Source organism: Zingiber officinale, chromosome 10B (genome assembly GCF_018446385.1).
Source record: "Zingiber officinale cultivar Zhangliang chromosome 10B, Zo_v1.1, whole genome shotgun sequence".
Taxonomy (NCBI): Eukaryota; Viridiplantae; Streptophyta; class Magnoliopsida; order Zingiberales; family Zingiberaceae; genus Zingiber; species Zingiber officinale.
In genome coordinates this window covers 88,410,012-88,421,230 of record NC_056005.1, presented here as the reverse complement: position 1 = coordinate 88,421,230, position 11,219 = coordinate 88,410,012, and positions in this window count along the sequence as shown.

The following is an 11,219-nucleotide window of genomic DNA, read 5'->3' as shown; positions in this document are numbered from 1 at the left end:
ATATAACTATTTATGAGAATATTACCATTAATAAATTTTATAATTTAATTAATGTAATGGAGTCATGAGAGTCTGATTTGTAACTCTCATTTAAAATAGAAGAAATCATCGAGCTCTGTGGTAGAAACTCAATTCTCCACTAAAGTCTTCTCTTCTTGTCATTTTTCCACAAAATATATTCATTTCCAACAAAGTGGTATCATAACAGAAAGGTCTTTTGGGCAGAGCCATAACTTCCATAAGACTAGAGAGACAATCGTCTCAGGGCCCAGCTCAATGAAGGACCCATTTTTTTTAATTATACCTAAAACAAAATGAGAGGCATGAACCCTAAATGGTTGCTAAACCTATTCTCACGGCTTCGAGGTGCGCACCGATGCACGACTCTTCTTTGAATGCAATTTCTTCTCTAATGTTGCTCTTCTTTATACGTGATTTCTTCTCCAGCTTTCTTTTCTACCGATGCATGGATTCACTGAACAAGAGGTAATCCTAATCTTATTCTTTGACCTTCTTCTTCGTCTTACAACATGCGACACCAATTGTATCCTAATCGTGCAACAATGGTCGTTTGTGCGGCCTAATCACGTCCATTCTCGCAGTGGCTATCTCACGCAACATGGGCTGGTGGTTGTTGGTCTTTGCTCGTGTGACCTAATTGCACGGCGCGGTGGCTGTCGTACGCTACCCCGGTCGCTTGTGCGAACGACAACCTAATTGCATGGTGGTTACTACTTGTCGCCTTGCTACTACCTACGGCCACCGTATTGGTCTCAGTGTTACAAGATACACTAAATGAACTATCAATGTTATAGATTGAGAAAGAAATAGTCTGACAATTGGATTATTCAGATTTTATAAACATTTTTACCTCTAAAATAGCTAGTCAAGTAGTGTTATAATAATATATTATTTTCGATTTATTTATGTATTTAGTATATATATTATTTGTAAATTGAACTTTATCATTATTTATCGTAGTAAAAGGGTCATTTTTTAGTATGCGCTTCAGGCCCCGTCGAATACAGGTACGACTCTACTTTTGGGGAACCTTCACCTTCTCCAAGTTCAAAGATGGCATTCACTTCAGTGCAAAATTCTACAAGTTCATATTAACCATTCCAGTATTCGAAGGAGAAATTATGATTTTTGGAAGGTGAAAATAAAGACTTTACTTTTGTCTTAAGACTTATGGAGAATTGTTGCCAATGGTTTTGTAGAACCTGAAGCAACAAATCAACTTTTAGCAGTAAATATTGAGAAGCCTGAAGCAGATCGAATGATAGATACTGGCCTCTTTAAAAATTCAAAATGGAGTTACAACAACTATCTTTCCAAGAATTATGAGAGCTACTTCGACAAATTAAAGAATGCTTGGGATATTCTAGAACGAGCATTTCAAGGCGATGACAAAGCTAAAGCTATCAAACTTTAAACTTTTTGCGGAGTTTGAAAATCTAAAAATGATGGAATCTGAATCTTTTAAAGTGTATTTCTCCAAAGTGATTGAAGTAGTCAATGATATGAGAATTCTTAGAGAAGATGTTGTTGATAAGAAGGTAATTCAAAAAAAATCCTTATTAGTTTGCTGCAAGAGAAATTGTTGTTGTCATTGAAGAATGTAAAGACGTTAGAAATTATAAATGAGAAATTAAAAGGTTGAAGTACCCTTTGGATAGTTAAAGAGTGACATCTAATGAAAAGGTAGTATACCTCTTGGGAAAGGATGCGATCTTCATCATCCAATTCAAAATGGATGGATGAGATCTAATTGAACTAAGAGGTTCTTATGTCCCTTCATTTAGTATAAATAAAGTCCCTGACATCTTCATTTCATTCACTTAATTCCTTTCAAGCAAAGCAAACATTGCATTCTATACTTGCATTGGAGAGTTCTAGAAGCCTCTTTGGTTCGGAGATCTTGCGATTTGCAGTGCTGCTATCACAAGATAAAGTCATTGTATCTTGGGAGATGATTGTCATGTTCCGTGAGCACCGTGTGCGGGGTAAATTCGTCTTAAAGAGACAGAGTCTAACTCTAGCCTCGACTTCGCCAAAACGGTGGTATACCGCCATTCTATTTGCGCTCAGATTGCACAACCTCAAAGATACCAATAATTTTTAAGACAAATTTTAATCGTGCAAACTGATGGTTGGGAACAACGACGGTTCGACTGTCATTCCACACGTAGAAAAGCCAGAGAAGTTCAACGGAATCAACTTCAAACGATGGCAGCAAAAGTTGCTGTTCTATCTGATAATGCTAAACCTTGTACAATTTTTGCATGAAGACCCGCCAACTGCTACAGAAGGTGAATCCGATAGTAAGGCTGCATGTGATACGTGGTCGCACGGAGATTTCCTATGCCACAACCACGTTCTCAACGCATTGGACAACACGTATAACGTATATTGTTCGATGGAAACAACAAAATCTCTGTGGGAATCACTTGAAAAGAAATACAAAACTGAAAACGCCGGATTGAAGAAATTCATTGTCGGACGGTTTTTGGATTTCAAGATGATGGATTCCAAGAGCGTGACGTCTCAAGTCCAAGACATGCAACTAATAATGCATGATCTGGATGCCGAAGGCATGAAGCTGAACGAGTCATTCAAAGTAGTCGCGGTAATCGAGAAACTCCCTCCGTCGTGGAAGGACTTCAAAAATTACCTGAAGCACAAGCAAAAGGAGATGAGACTTGAACACCTAATCATAAGGCTACGAATTGAGGAAGATAATCGAAAGATGTCAGACTCCAGAGGAATGAAGCAGGCAGTCGATGAGATGTCGAACCTGGCTGAGCCAAAAGCCAAAAAGCCGAACCAATCCAAAAAAGAAGGCTCAAGGCAAGAAATTCAAGGGCACATGCTACAACTACGGAAAGCCAGGACACATGTCCAAAGACTGCAGACGCCCGAAGAAACCAACCAAGAGTCAGAAGGATGTTGCGAACCTGGTTGTAACTTCTGATGACATAGAATTAGATCTCACTACGGTCGTGTTTGAAGCCAACACACTGATGGATAACCCAAAGCAGTGGTGGATTGATACTGGAGTAATACGTCATATCTGTTCTGATAAGGTGATGTTCTCCAAGTATACTCCAATAAGTGGAAGAAAGCTCTATATGGACAATTCCACGACATCCTCGATTGTCAGATTTGGGAAAGTTTTTCTAAAAATGACGTCTGGGAAAGAGCTAACGCTCATTGATGTGCTCTATGTTCCTGACATCAGGAAGAACCTAGTTTCTGGATCAACACTCGTTAAGGCCGGTTTCAGACTAGTGTTCCAGTCAAATAACTTTGTACTTGTGAAGAATGGTGTATTCATAGGTAAGGGGTACTTAGAACAGAGTCTATTCAAAATGGTTGTAATGACTGTACACCGTGAATTTGATGGTAATAAAATAAAAGCTTCCAGCTACGTTGTTAAGTGTTTTAATTTATGGCATAATCGACTTGGGCTTGTCAATAATAATACTTTTAAACGTCTCGTCAAGTTAAATTTATTACCAAATGTCAATATAGACAAACCACACAAATGTGAAGTGTGCGTGGAAGCAAAAATGACGAGACTACCTTTTCATTCGGTGGAAAGGTCAACTACTCCTCTAGAGTTAATACATAAAATTTGTGCAAACTAGAGGAGGTAAAAAGTATTTTATTACTTTTATCGACGACTGCACGAAGTTCTATTATGTCTTTCTTTTAAGAAGTAAAGATGAAGCCTTAGAAACTTTCAGAACCTATAAAACAGAAGTTGAGAATCAACTTGATAAACGAATTAAAATAATTCGTAGTGATAGAGGTGAAAAATATAGTGCACCGTTTGATGAGTTTTGTTCAGAATCTGACATTATCCATCAGACAACGGCGTCTTACTTGCCTTAATCAAATGGTGTTGCCGAACGTAAAAATCAAAGAAAATGATGAATGCCTTAGTAATAAATTCAAGCTTATCCTAGAACTTGTGGGGGAAGCTATATTATCAGCAAACCGCATTCTCAACAAAATCCCTCACAAGAAAAATGATAAAACACCATATGAACTATGGAAAGGCCGCGAGCCATTGTACAAATACCTGAAAGTATGGGGGTGCTTAGAAAAGGTGGAAGTACCCAAGCCAAAGCAAGTAAAGATTGGACCTAAAACATTCGATGCGATATTTGTCGGATATGCCCATAACAGTAGTGCATATCATTTCGTAGTTCACAAGTCTGACATTCCTGATATTCATGTGGGAACAACCATAGAATCTCGGAATGCGATATTCTTTGAAAACATATTCCCGAATAAGAAGGAAAGCATTCAAAGTAATAATAACGGAAGTTCTAACGAAAATGACGTTTCTAAACTTAGTCGTCATAAAATAACTATTGACAATCAAAGCTAAGAGCCACGTCGGAGCAAACGGGTTAGAGTTGAGAAATTGTTCGGGTTGGACTTTATGACTTCTATGTCAGAAATGGATTTAAGAACATTAAGCGAAGCTCTCTCTAGTCCCGACTGCCCATTGTGGAAAGAAGCTATAAATAATGAAATTGAGTCCATCATGAATAACCATGCTTGGGAATTAGTGGACCTTCCTTCTGGTACTAAACCATTAGGTTATAAGTGGATACTAAAACATAAGTATAAAGCTGATGGATCGATTGACAAGTATAAAGCCAGACTTATAGTCAAAGGATACAAGCAAAAGGAAGGTATTGATTACTTCGATACCTACTCACCGGTAACAAGGATTATGCCCATATGAGTAATGATAGTCATCATAGTATTGTTTAACCTTGAAATACACCAAATGGATGTTAAGACTGCGTTCTTAAATGGTGAGTTGGAAGAAGAAATCTATATGGAGCAACCCGAGGGGTTCGTAGCTCCAGGAAAAGAGGAGAAGGTGGGTCAACTTGTTAAGTCGTTATACCTAAACAAGTGCCTAAACAATGACACGAAAAATTTGACAAAACAATACTGTCAAACGAATTCAAAATAAATGTATGTGATAAATGCATTTATGTTAAACACACACCTAAAGGTCATGTACTCGTTTGTCTATATGTAGACGACATGCTTATAATGGGTAGCAATTATGAAGTAATCATGAGTATAAAGAAAATGTTGACCAAAAATTTCAATATGAAATATATGAGTGTAGCAGATGTTATATTGGGAATTAAAATTCTCAGGACATCCGATGGGATAGTTTTGACACAATCCTATTATATAGAGTCAGTATTGAAAATGTTCAATGCATACGATCTCTCTACAGTAAAAACACCTATGGATCTAAGTCAACACTTAGAGAAAAATCATGGTGAGCCCATATCGCAATTGGAATATTCTCGGTTAATAGGGAGCTTGATGTATCTCACAAACTGCACACATCCAGATATTGCCTTTGTGGTAAACAAGCTCAGTCGTTTTATGAGTAATCCAAGTGACACCCATTGGAAAGCACTAATGCGAGTTCTTAGATATTTAAAATATACTATGAACTACGGATTACATTACGGAACGTATCCCGCTGTCTTAGAGGGATATTGTGATGCTAATTAGATATCAGATATAAAAGATTCCAAATCCACTAGTGGATATGTATTCACAATTGGTGGAGGAGCGATATCTTGGAAATCCACAAAGCAGACATGCATTGCTCGGTCAACTATGGAATCCGAGTTTATAACATTAGACAAAGCAATAGAAGAAGCTGAATGGCTGAGGAATTTCTTGGAAGATATTCCGAGCTGGACAAAACTTGTGTCCGCTGTACTTATACACCATAATAGTCAATCAGGGATTGGAAGGGCACATAGTAGTATGTATAATGGTAAGTCTCGACATATACGTCGCAGACACAATACCATTAAGCAGTTGATCTCGAACGGAGTGATTGCAATTAACTATGTCAAGATAAAATATAACTTGGTAGACCCTCTTATGAAGGGGCTAAGTCGAGATCAAGTATATTGTTCATTAAGAGGAATGAGATTAAAAATCTACAACTAAAACGACTGTAGCGGTAACCCAACTTTGTTGACTGGAGATCCCAATATCTTGGTTCAGTGGGATAACGAAGTTACAGAAGTTGTGTTATAGCACACGAGATATATTATCTTTATCCCAATCCTAGGATGAACTTGTGCTATCCTACCACATATAGTGAGGTTAAGCGTATGCTTTTAATGATTTCTATACCTTTATAAGGTGGAGTATGGTAGGAAACTCTTGATAGAAGTGCCACCTATGTAAGTGTGAAGACTGGTCGTTTCAATGAAACACTCATGAATCCAAGATGGTGTCCATGACCAAAACGGAACCAATCATGAGAATCAAAAGTAAGTGAGATAAGTCTCTGTGTGGGTGTTATTGTTGATAATTCTAAATGCATGAATTAAAATTAAAACGATAAATAGTAAATGCTTATAGTGATCTCCCACAGATCTGTAATCAACGTCGGCAAGACTCACTGTCGAAAGAATGATCATAGGATCGGAAGGCTCTCCATAATTCCATGAACTAAATCCCACCACCTCAGATGCTCTTCCCTCTCTCGTCTTCTCATGTCTTTTTTCTCGTTTTCGTACACCTTAATGATCCTTGGACGCACTATTTATAAAGGGAAATGACCTAGGGGCATAATGGACTTTTCCATTAAGAGTAGTGGGGAACGTGGGCATGTTCCCACGTTCCCACTTTCCCCATTTCCTACATCTCCTACTCTTCTAAGGTAAGTCACTAAGACTAGTTCATTCAGGTAAGTCACAAAGACTAGTTAGTCACAAAGACCTAATAAGTCACACATACTATTTGAGAGTTTGGTCACAAAAACCTAATAAGTCACATAGACTATTTGAGAATTTTGTCACAAAGACCTAATAAGTCACGTAGAGTATTTGAGAGTTTGGTCACAAAGACCATATAAGAACATTCAATCCATACTTAGAGAAAATGGTTCGTACGACGACAAGCACACTGAGCGATAGTTTCTAAGAAGATTGTTACACCTTTACTTAGCCTCTCTTTAAGCGATCAATGCTAACAAAGTTGCTACACTTTACTTAGCAGCTCAAATAAATTAGAGGCACATTCTGCATGACACATAGCCTCTTTCCTGGTGGCACATAGCCTTTATCCAGAATCCATCCAATCTTCAAGTGGCACACAACCATTATCTTGAAGATATCCATGTCTTGCTATTTACCCAAATTAAATAATTTTCATTTACATCAATATGAACATCTCTAATCCCTTATAATGACCATTATGTCAAGAGTATGTTTCATATCCAATATTCACTTTCATTTCTATACATACATAAATGGGGCGATCAGTGAATAACATAAAAAATATAAATATATTTAATCTTCCTTTTTAGCTACAATCTATTCATTTTAATCAGTCGCTTTCCTAGTTATGCTCCATAGGCCGAATCATCTATAGCCATAGGATACACGCTAAAGTAGCAGACACTGATTAAAACTTCAAGTAAACAGCTAAATAGTCACTAAGGTAAAAATTGAGATTAACTTATAATCTCAAAGGTCTCATATAGTAGAGAAATAGGGATTCATTCTCCTACTATCTTTATTGTCGCAATAACACATGTGGTATGAATCACATGTTACAATATTATTCTCTTTACTAAAAAAAAAGAGTGCATGTTGTGTTCAAATTTAACATCGTACATATTTTGATCTAGACATACCTAATGTCTAATCCTGAATTCAACATATGGATTCTAATCTGGCTTTAACAGGTTCAGTAAATGGTGAGTTCATTTACTTCAATTATTATTAATACATAAATGATCTCATCTTGACACAATTATCAAGATGACCTCAACTTATAGATCTGTCTCTAATTTCAGCTACGTAAGCTATTCCATAAGTAACGGTCTTACCCCTATTTGTACTTAACAAGTAGAGATGATTGCCCATGTGAGTGGACCAATCTCCACCTGCCAACATGCTCACCGAGATCTTATATGAATGTAATAAATACAACATATACACTGAATAAATTATGGCAAATGACGTAATCAAATCACAAAGTCTAATTGTTATTTCAATATTGTTACAATCTACGAAGTCCCAAAGACTTTACATGTTCTTTAAATGACTCTTTAGTCATTGACTTAGTAAAAGGATCTGCAAGCATAGCACGTGTAGGGGCATACTCAAGAATTACTTTTCTTTTAGCCACAATATCCTTCATAAAATTATATTTAATTTCTATATGCTTGCCTTTGCTGTGATATTTGAGATCCTTGGAAAAAGCTATTGCAGCTTGACTGTCACAGTAGATAATTACTGGACTTCCACTATTTTCAGCGATTTTTAGATGCTTCAGAAATCTTCTCAACCAGATTGCTTCTTGCACAGTTGCTAAACATGCCACATATTCAGCTTCCATAGTCGATAAAGCTACATAAGCTTGTTTCTTTCTATTCTAGGAGATGACGCCACCATTCAACAAGAATGCATCGCCTGATGCGGATTTTCTATCATCCATGTCCCTAACCTAATCTGCATCTGAATAACCTTTCAGACTCATATCTGATCCTTGAAAATAGAGATAATAATCTGTTGTCACATTCAGATATCTGAATATCCTTTTTACCGCCTTCCAGTGTCTCGGTCCTGGGTTTGACTGGAAACGACTGACCAAGCCCACAACATAGCTGATATTGGGACGTGTACACAACATAGTGTACATCAAACTACCAATAACACTAGCATATGATTTTTTATTCATCTCAGTTATTTCCTCTGGAGTTTTAGAACACATACTCTTGCTCAAAACAGTACCTTTCACAATAGGTGTATGCTCTACATTGCAATTTGACATGCTGAAATGATGTAACATCTTATTTATATAAGACTCTTGTGACCCAAAAGTCTTTTAGGACGATCTCTTTTGATCTTCACTCCTAAGATGTATTCAACTTCTCCCATATCCGTTGTATCAAATTGTGATGATAGTCACTTCTTGACTTCATTCACATATCCTATGTCATTTCCAGCTATCAACGTATCATCAACATATAATGATAAAATGATATACTTTCCTTTTTCCCTTTTTAGGAAAACACAATGATCCTCATTGATCATCTCGAAACCATAAGATAAAACAACTTTGTTAAATCTTATGTTTCATTGTCTTGACATTTGCTTTAGCCCATATATAGACTTTCTAAGTCTATATACCTTTTGCTCTTGGCCTTCAACAATAAAACCTTCTGGCTGAACTATATAGATTTCTTCGTCAAGATCACCATTAAGGAAGCGATTTTTACATCCATTTGATGTAATTCCAAGTTATAATGTGCCACAAAGGCCAAAATAACTCGTATTGACACAAATTTTACTACAGGAGAAAATGTCTCTTCAAAGTCAATACCCTCCATTTGGGTATATCCTTTTGCAACTAAATGAGCTTTGTATCTGTTAATCGATCCATCAACTTTCCTCTTTATTTTGAGAATCTACTTATTCCCAATAACCCTTCGACCTAGAGGAAGATCGACTAAGTCCGAAACATGATTCTGAATCATGGACTCCATCTCTTCAACCATTGCAACTTTCCATTTTTCTCTAACTCTACATCCCAATGCTTCCTCAATGGATTGAGGTTCGTCGTCATCAATTGGAAGTGTAATCAATGCCTTATTCTCAATATCAAACCTCTTCTTAGGTTTGATCTTACAAACACTTCTACGTAAGTTGGGATGTTGAGAAGTGAACTCATGACTCGGCATATCACTCCCACTTGGTTGACTATACTCAGATATCCCTTTTGACACCTCTCTTGTTGATAATATCTCATCCTCCTCAAATAGAGGAACTTTTTTTTATCAACATCACCTCTGATTGGAAACTCTATTTTGAGAAAAGTTACATCTCTCGAATCTATTTCGGAGATGGTTCCATCTAGTTGCTCACCTATGAAAACACAACCTTTGGAGGTTTCATGATATCTTATAAAGATACATTTCTTACCTCTAGGTTCCAGTTTTTCATACTTGTGAGAACTATCATGAACATAAGCAGCTGCCCCCCAAGGTCTCAGATTACTCAAATATGACTTTCTGCCTATCCAACGTTCATATGGGGTAGATGGAACTGACTTTGAAGGCACTTTGTTAAGTATATATGCTGCAGTTAATATTGCATCTTCCCAATAGGAGATTAGCAAATTAGCCTGCGTCATCATAGACCTAACCATTTCAAGAAGAGTCTTATTTATTCTTTCATCTACCCCATTTTGCTGTAGAGTTCCAGGGATTGTCAGTTGTCTTATAATCCCTCTATCATTACATATTATCTTGAACATATCAGACAAATTATTCCCTCCATGATCAGTGTGTAAAGTCTTAACTTTACGTTCCGTTTGATTCTCAACTTCATTCATATAACGAATGAAGTAATCCAATAATTTAGATTTGTGAGAAATCAAATACACATGACCGAACCGAGAGAAATCATCAATAAATGTAATGAAATAGGAAGCTCCATGTCTAGCCTTCACATTCATCGGAACACAAATATCCGAATGAATTAACTGCAATGTTGATTCAGATCTAATAGCCTTATCAAATGGTTTCCTAGTTATTTTTCCAGCAAGACAATGCTCACATATAGATAATTGAATCTTAGCCCGAGTGCCTAATAGACCCTCTCTAGCCAACCGATTCATACGTTCTTGTCGTATGTGTCCTAATCTAGCATGCCAAACCTCATCAGTTATATCTATATCACTAATTAGAGCAATGTTTGAAAAACAACCATCAATAGCATAATTGACATTTGGTTCTACATCAAGAACCATAAAATCATTTGTTAAAAAACCATGTCTGATTGACACTGAGTCAATCTTAAGTTCAACACATCGACTGTAAAAATTAATACAATACCCTAAATCAAGAAGATATGTAACAGAAATAAGATTCCGTCAAATTTCAGGAGCATACAGGACATCATATAGAAAGAAAACTCTGCCACCACAGAGGTTGAGTTTGTAAGTGCCGACTCCTTTGACTTCAACTCTTGCATTGTTTCCCTCATAGATCTACTTGTTGCCAGCTGGTACCCCGACGATACTCTACAAATGTAACTCGCTCTCGAGCTACATGGTTGGTTGCTCCCGAATCTATAATCCACAAAGGATAAGAATCAGCTAACAACACTGAGCTAGCAACAAAATGCTCTAGAAAA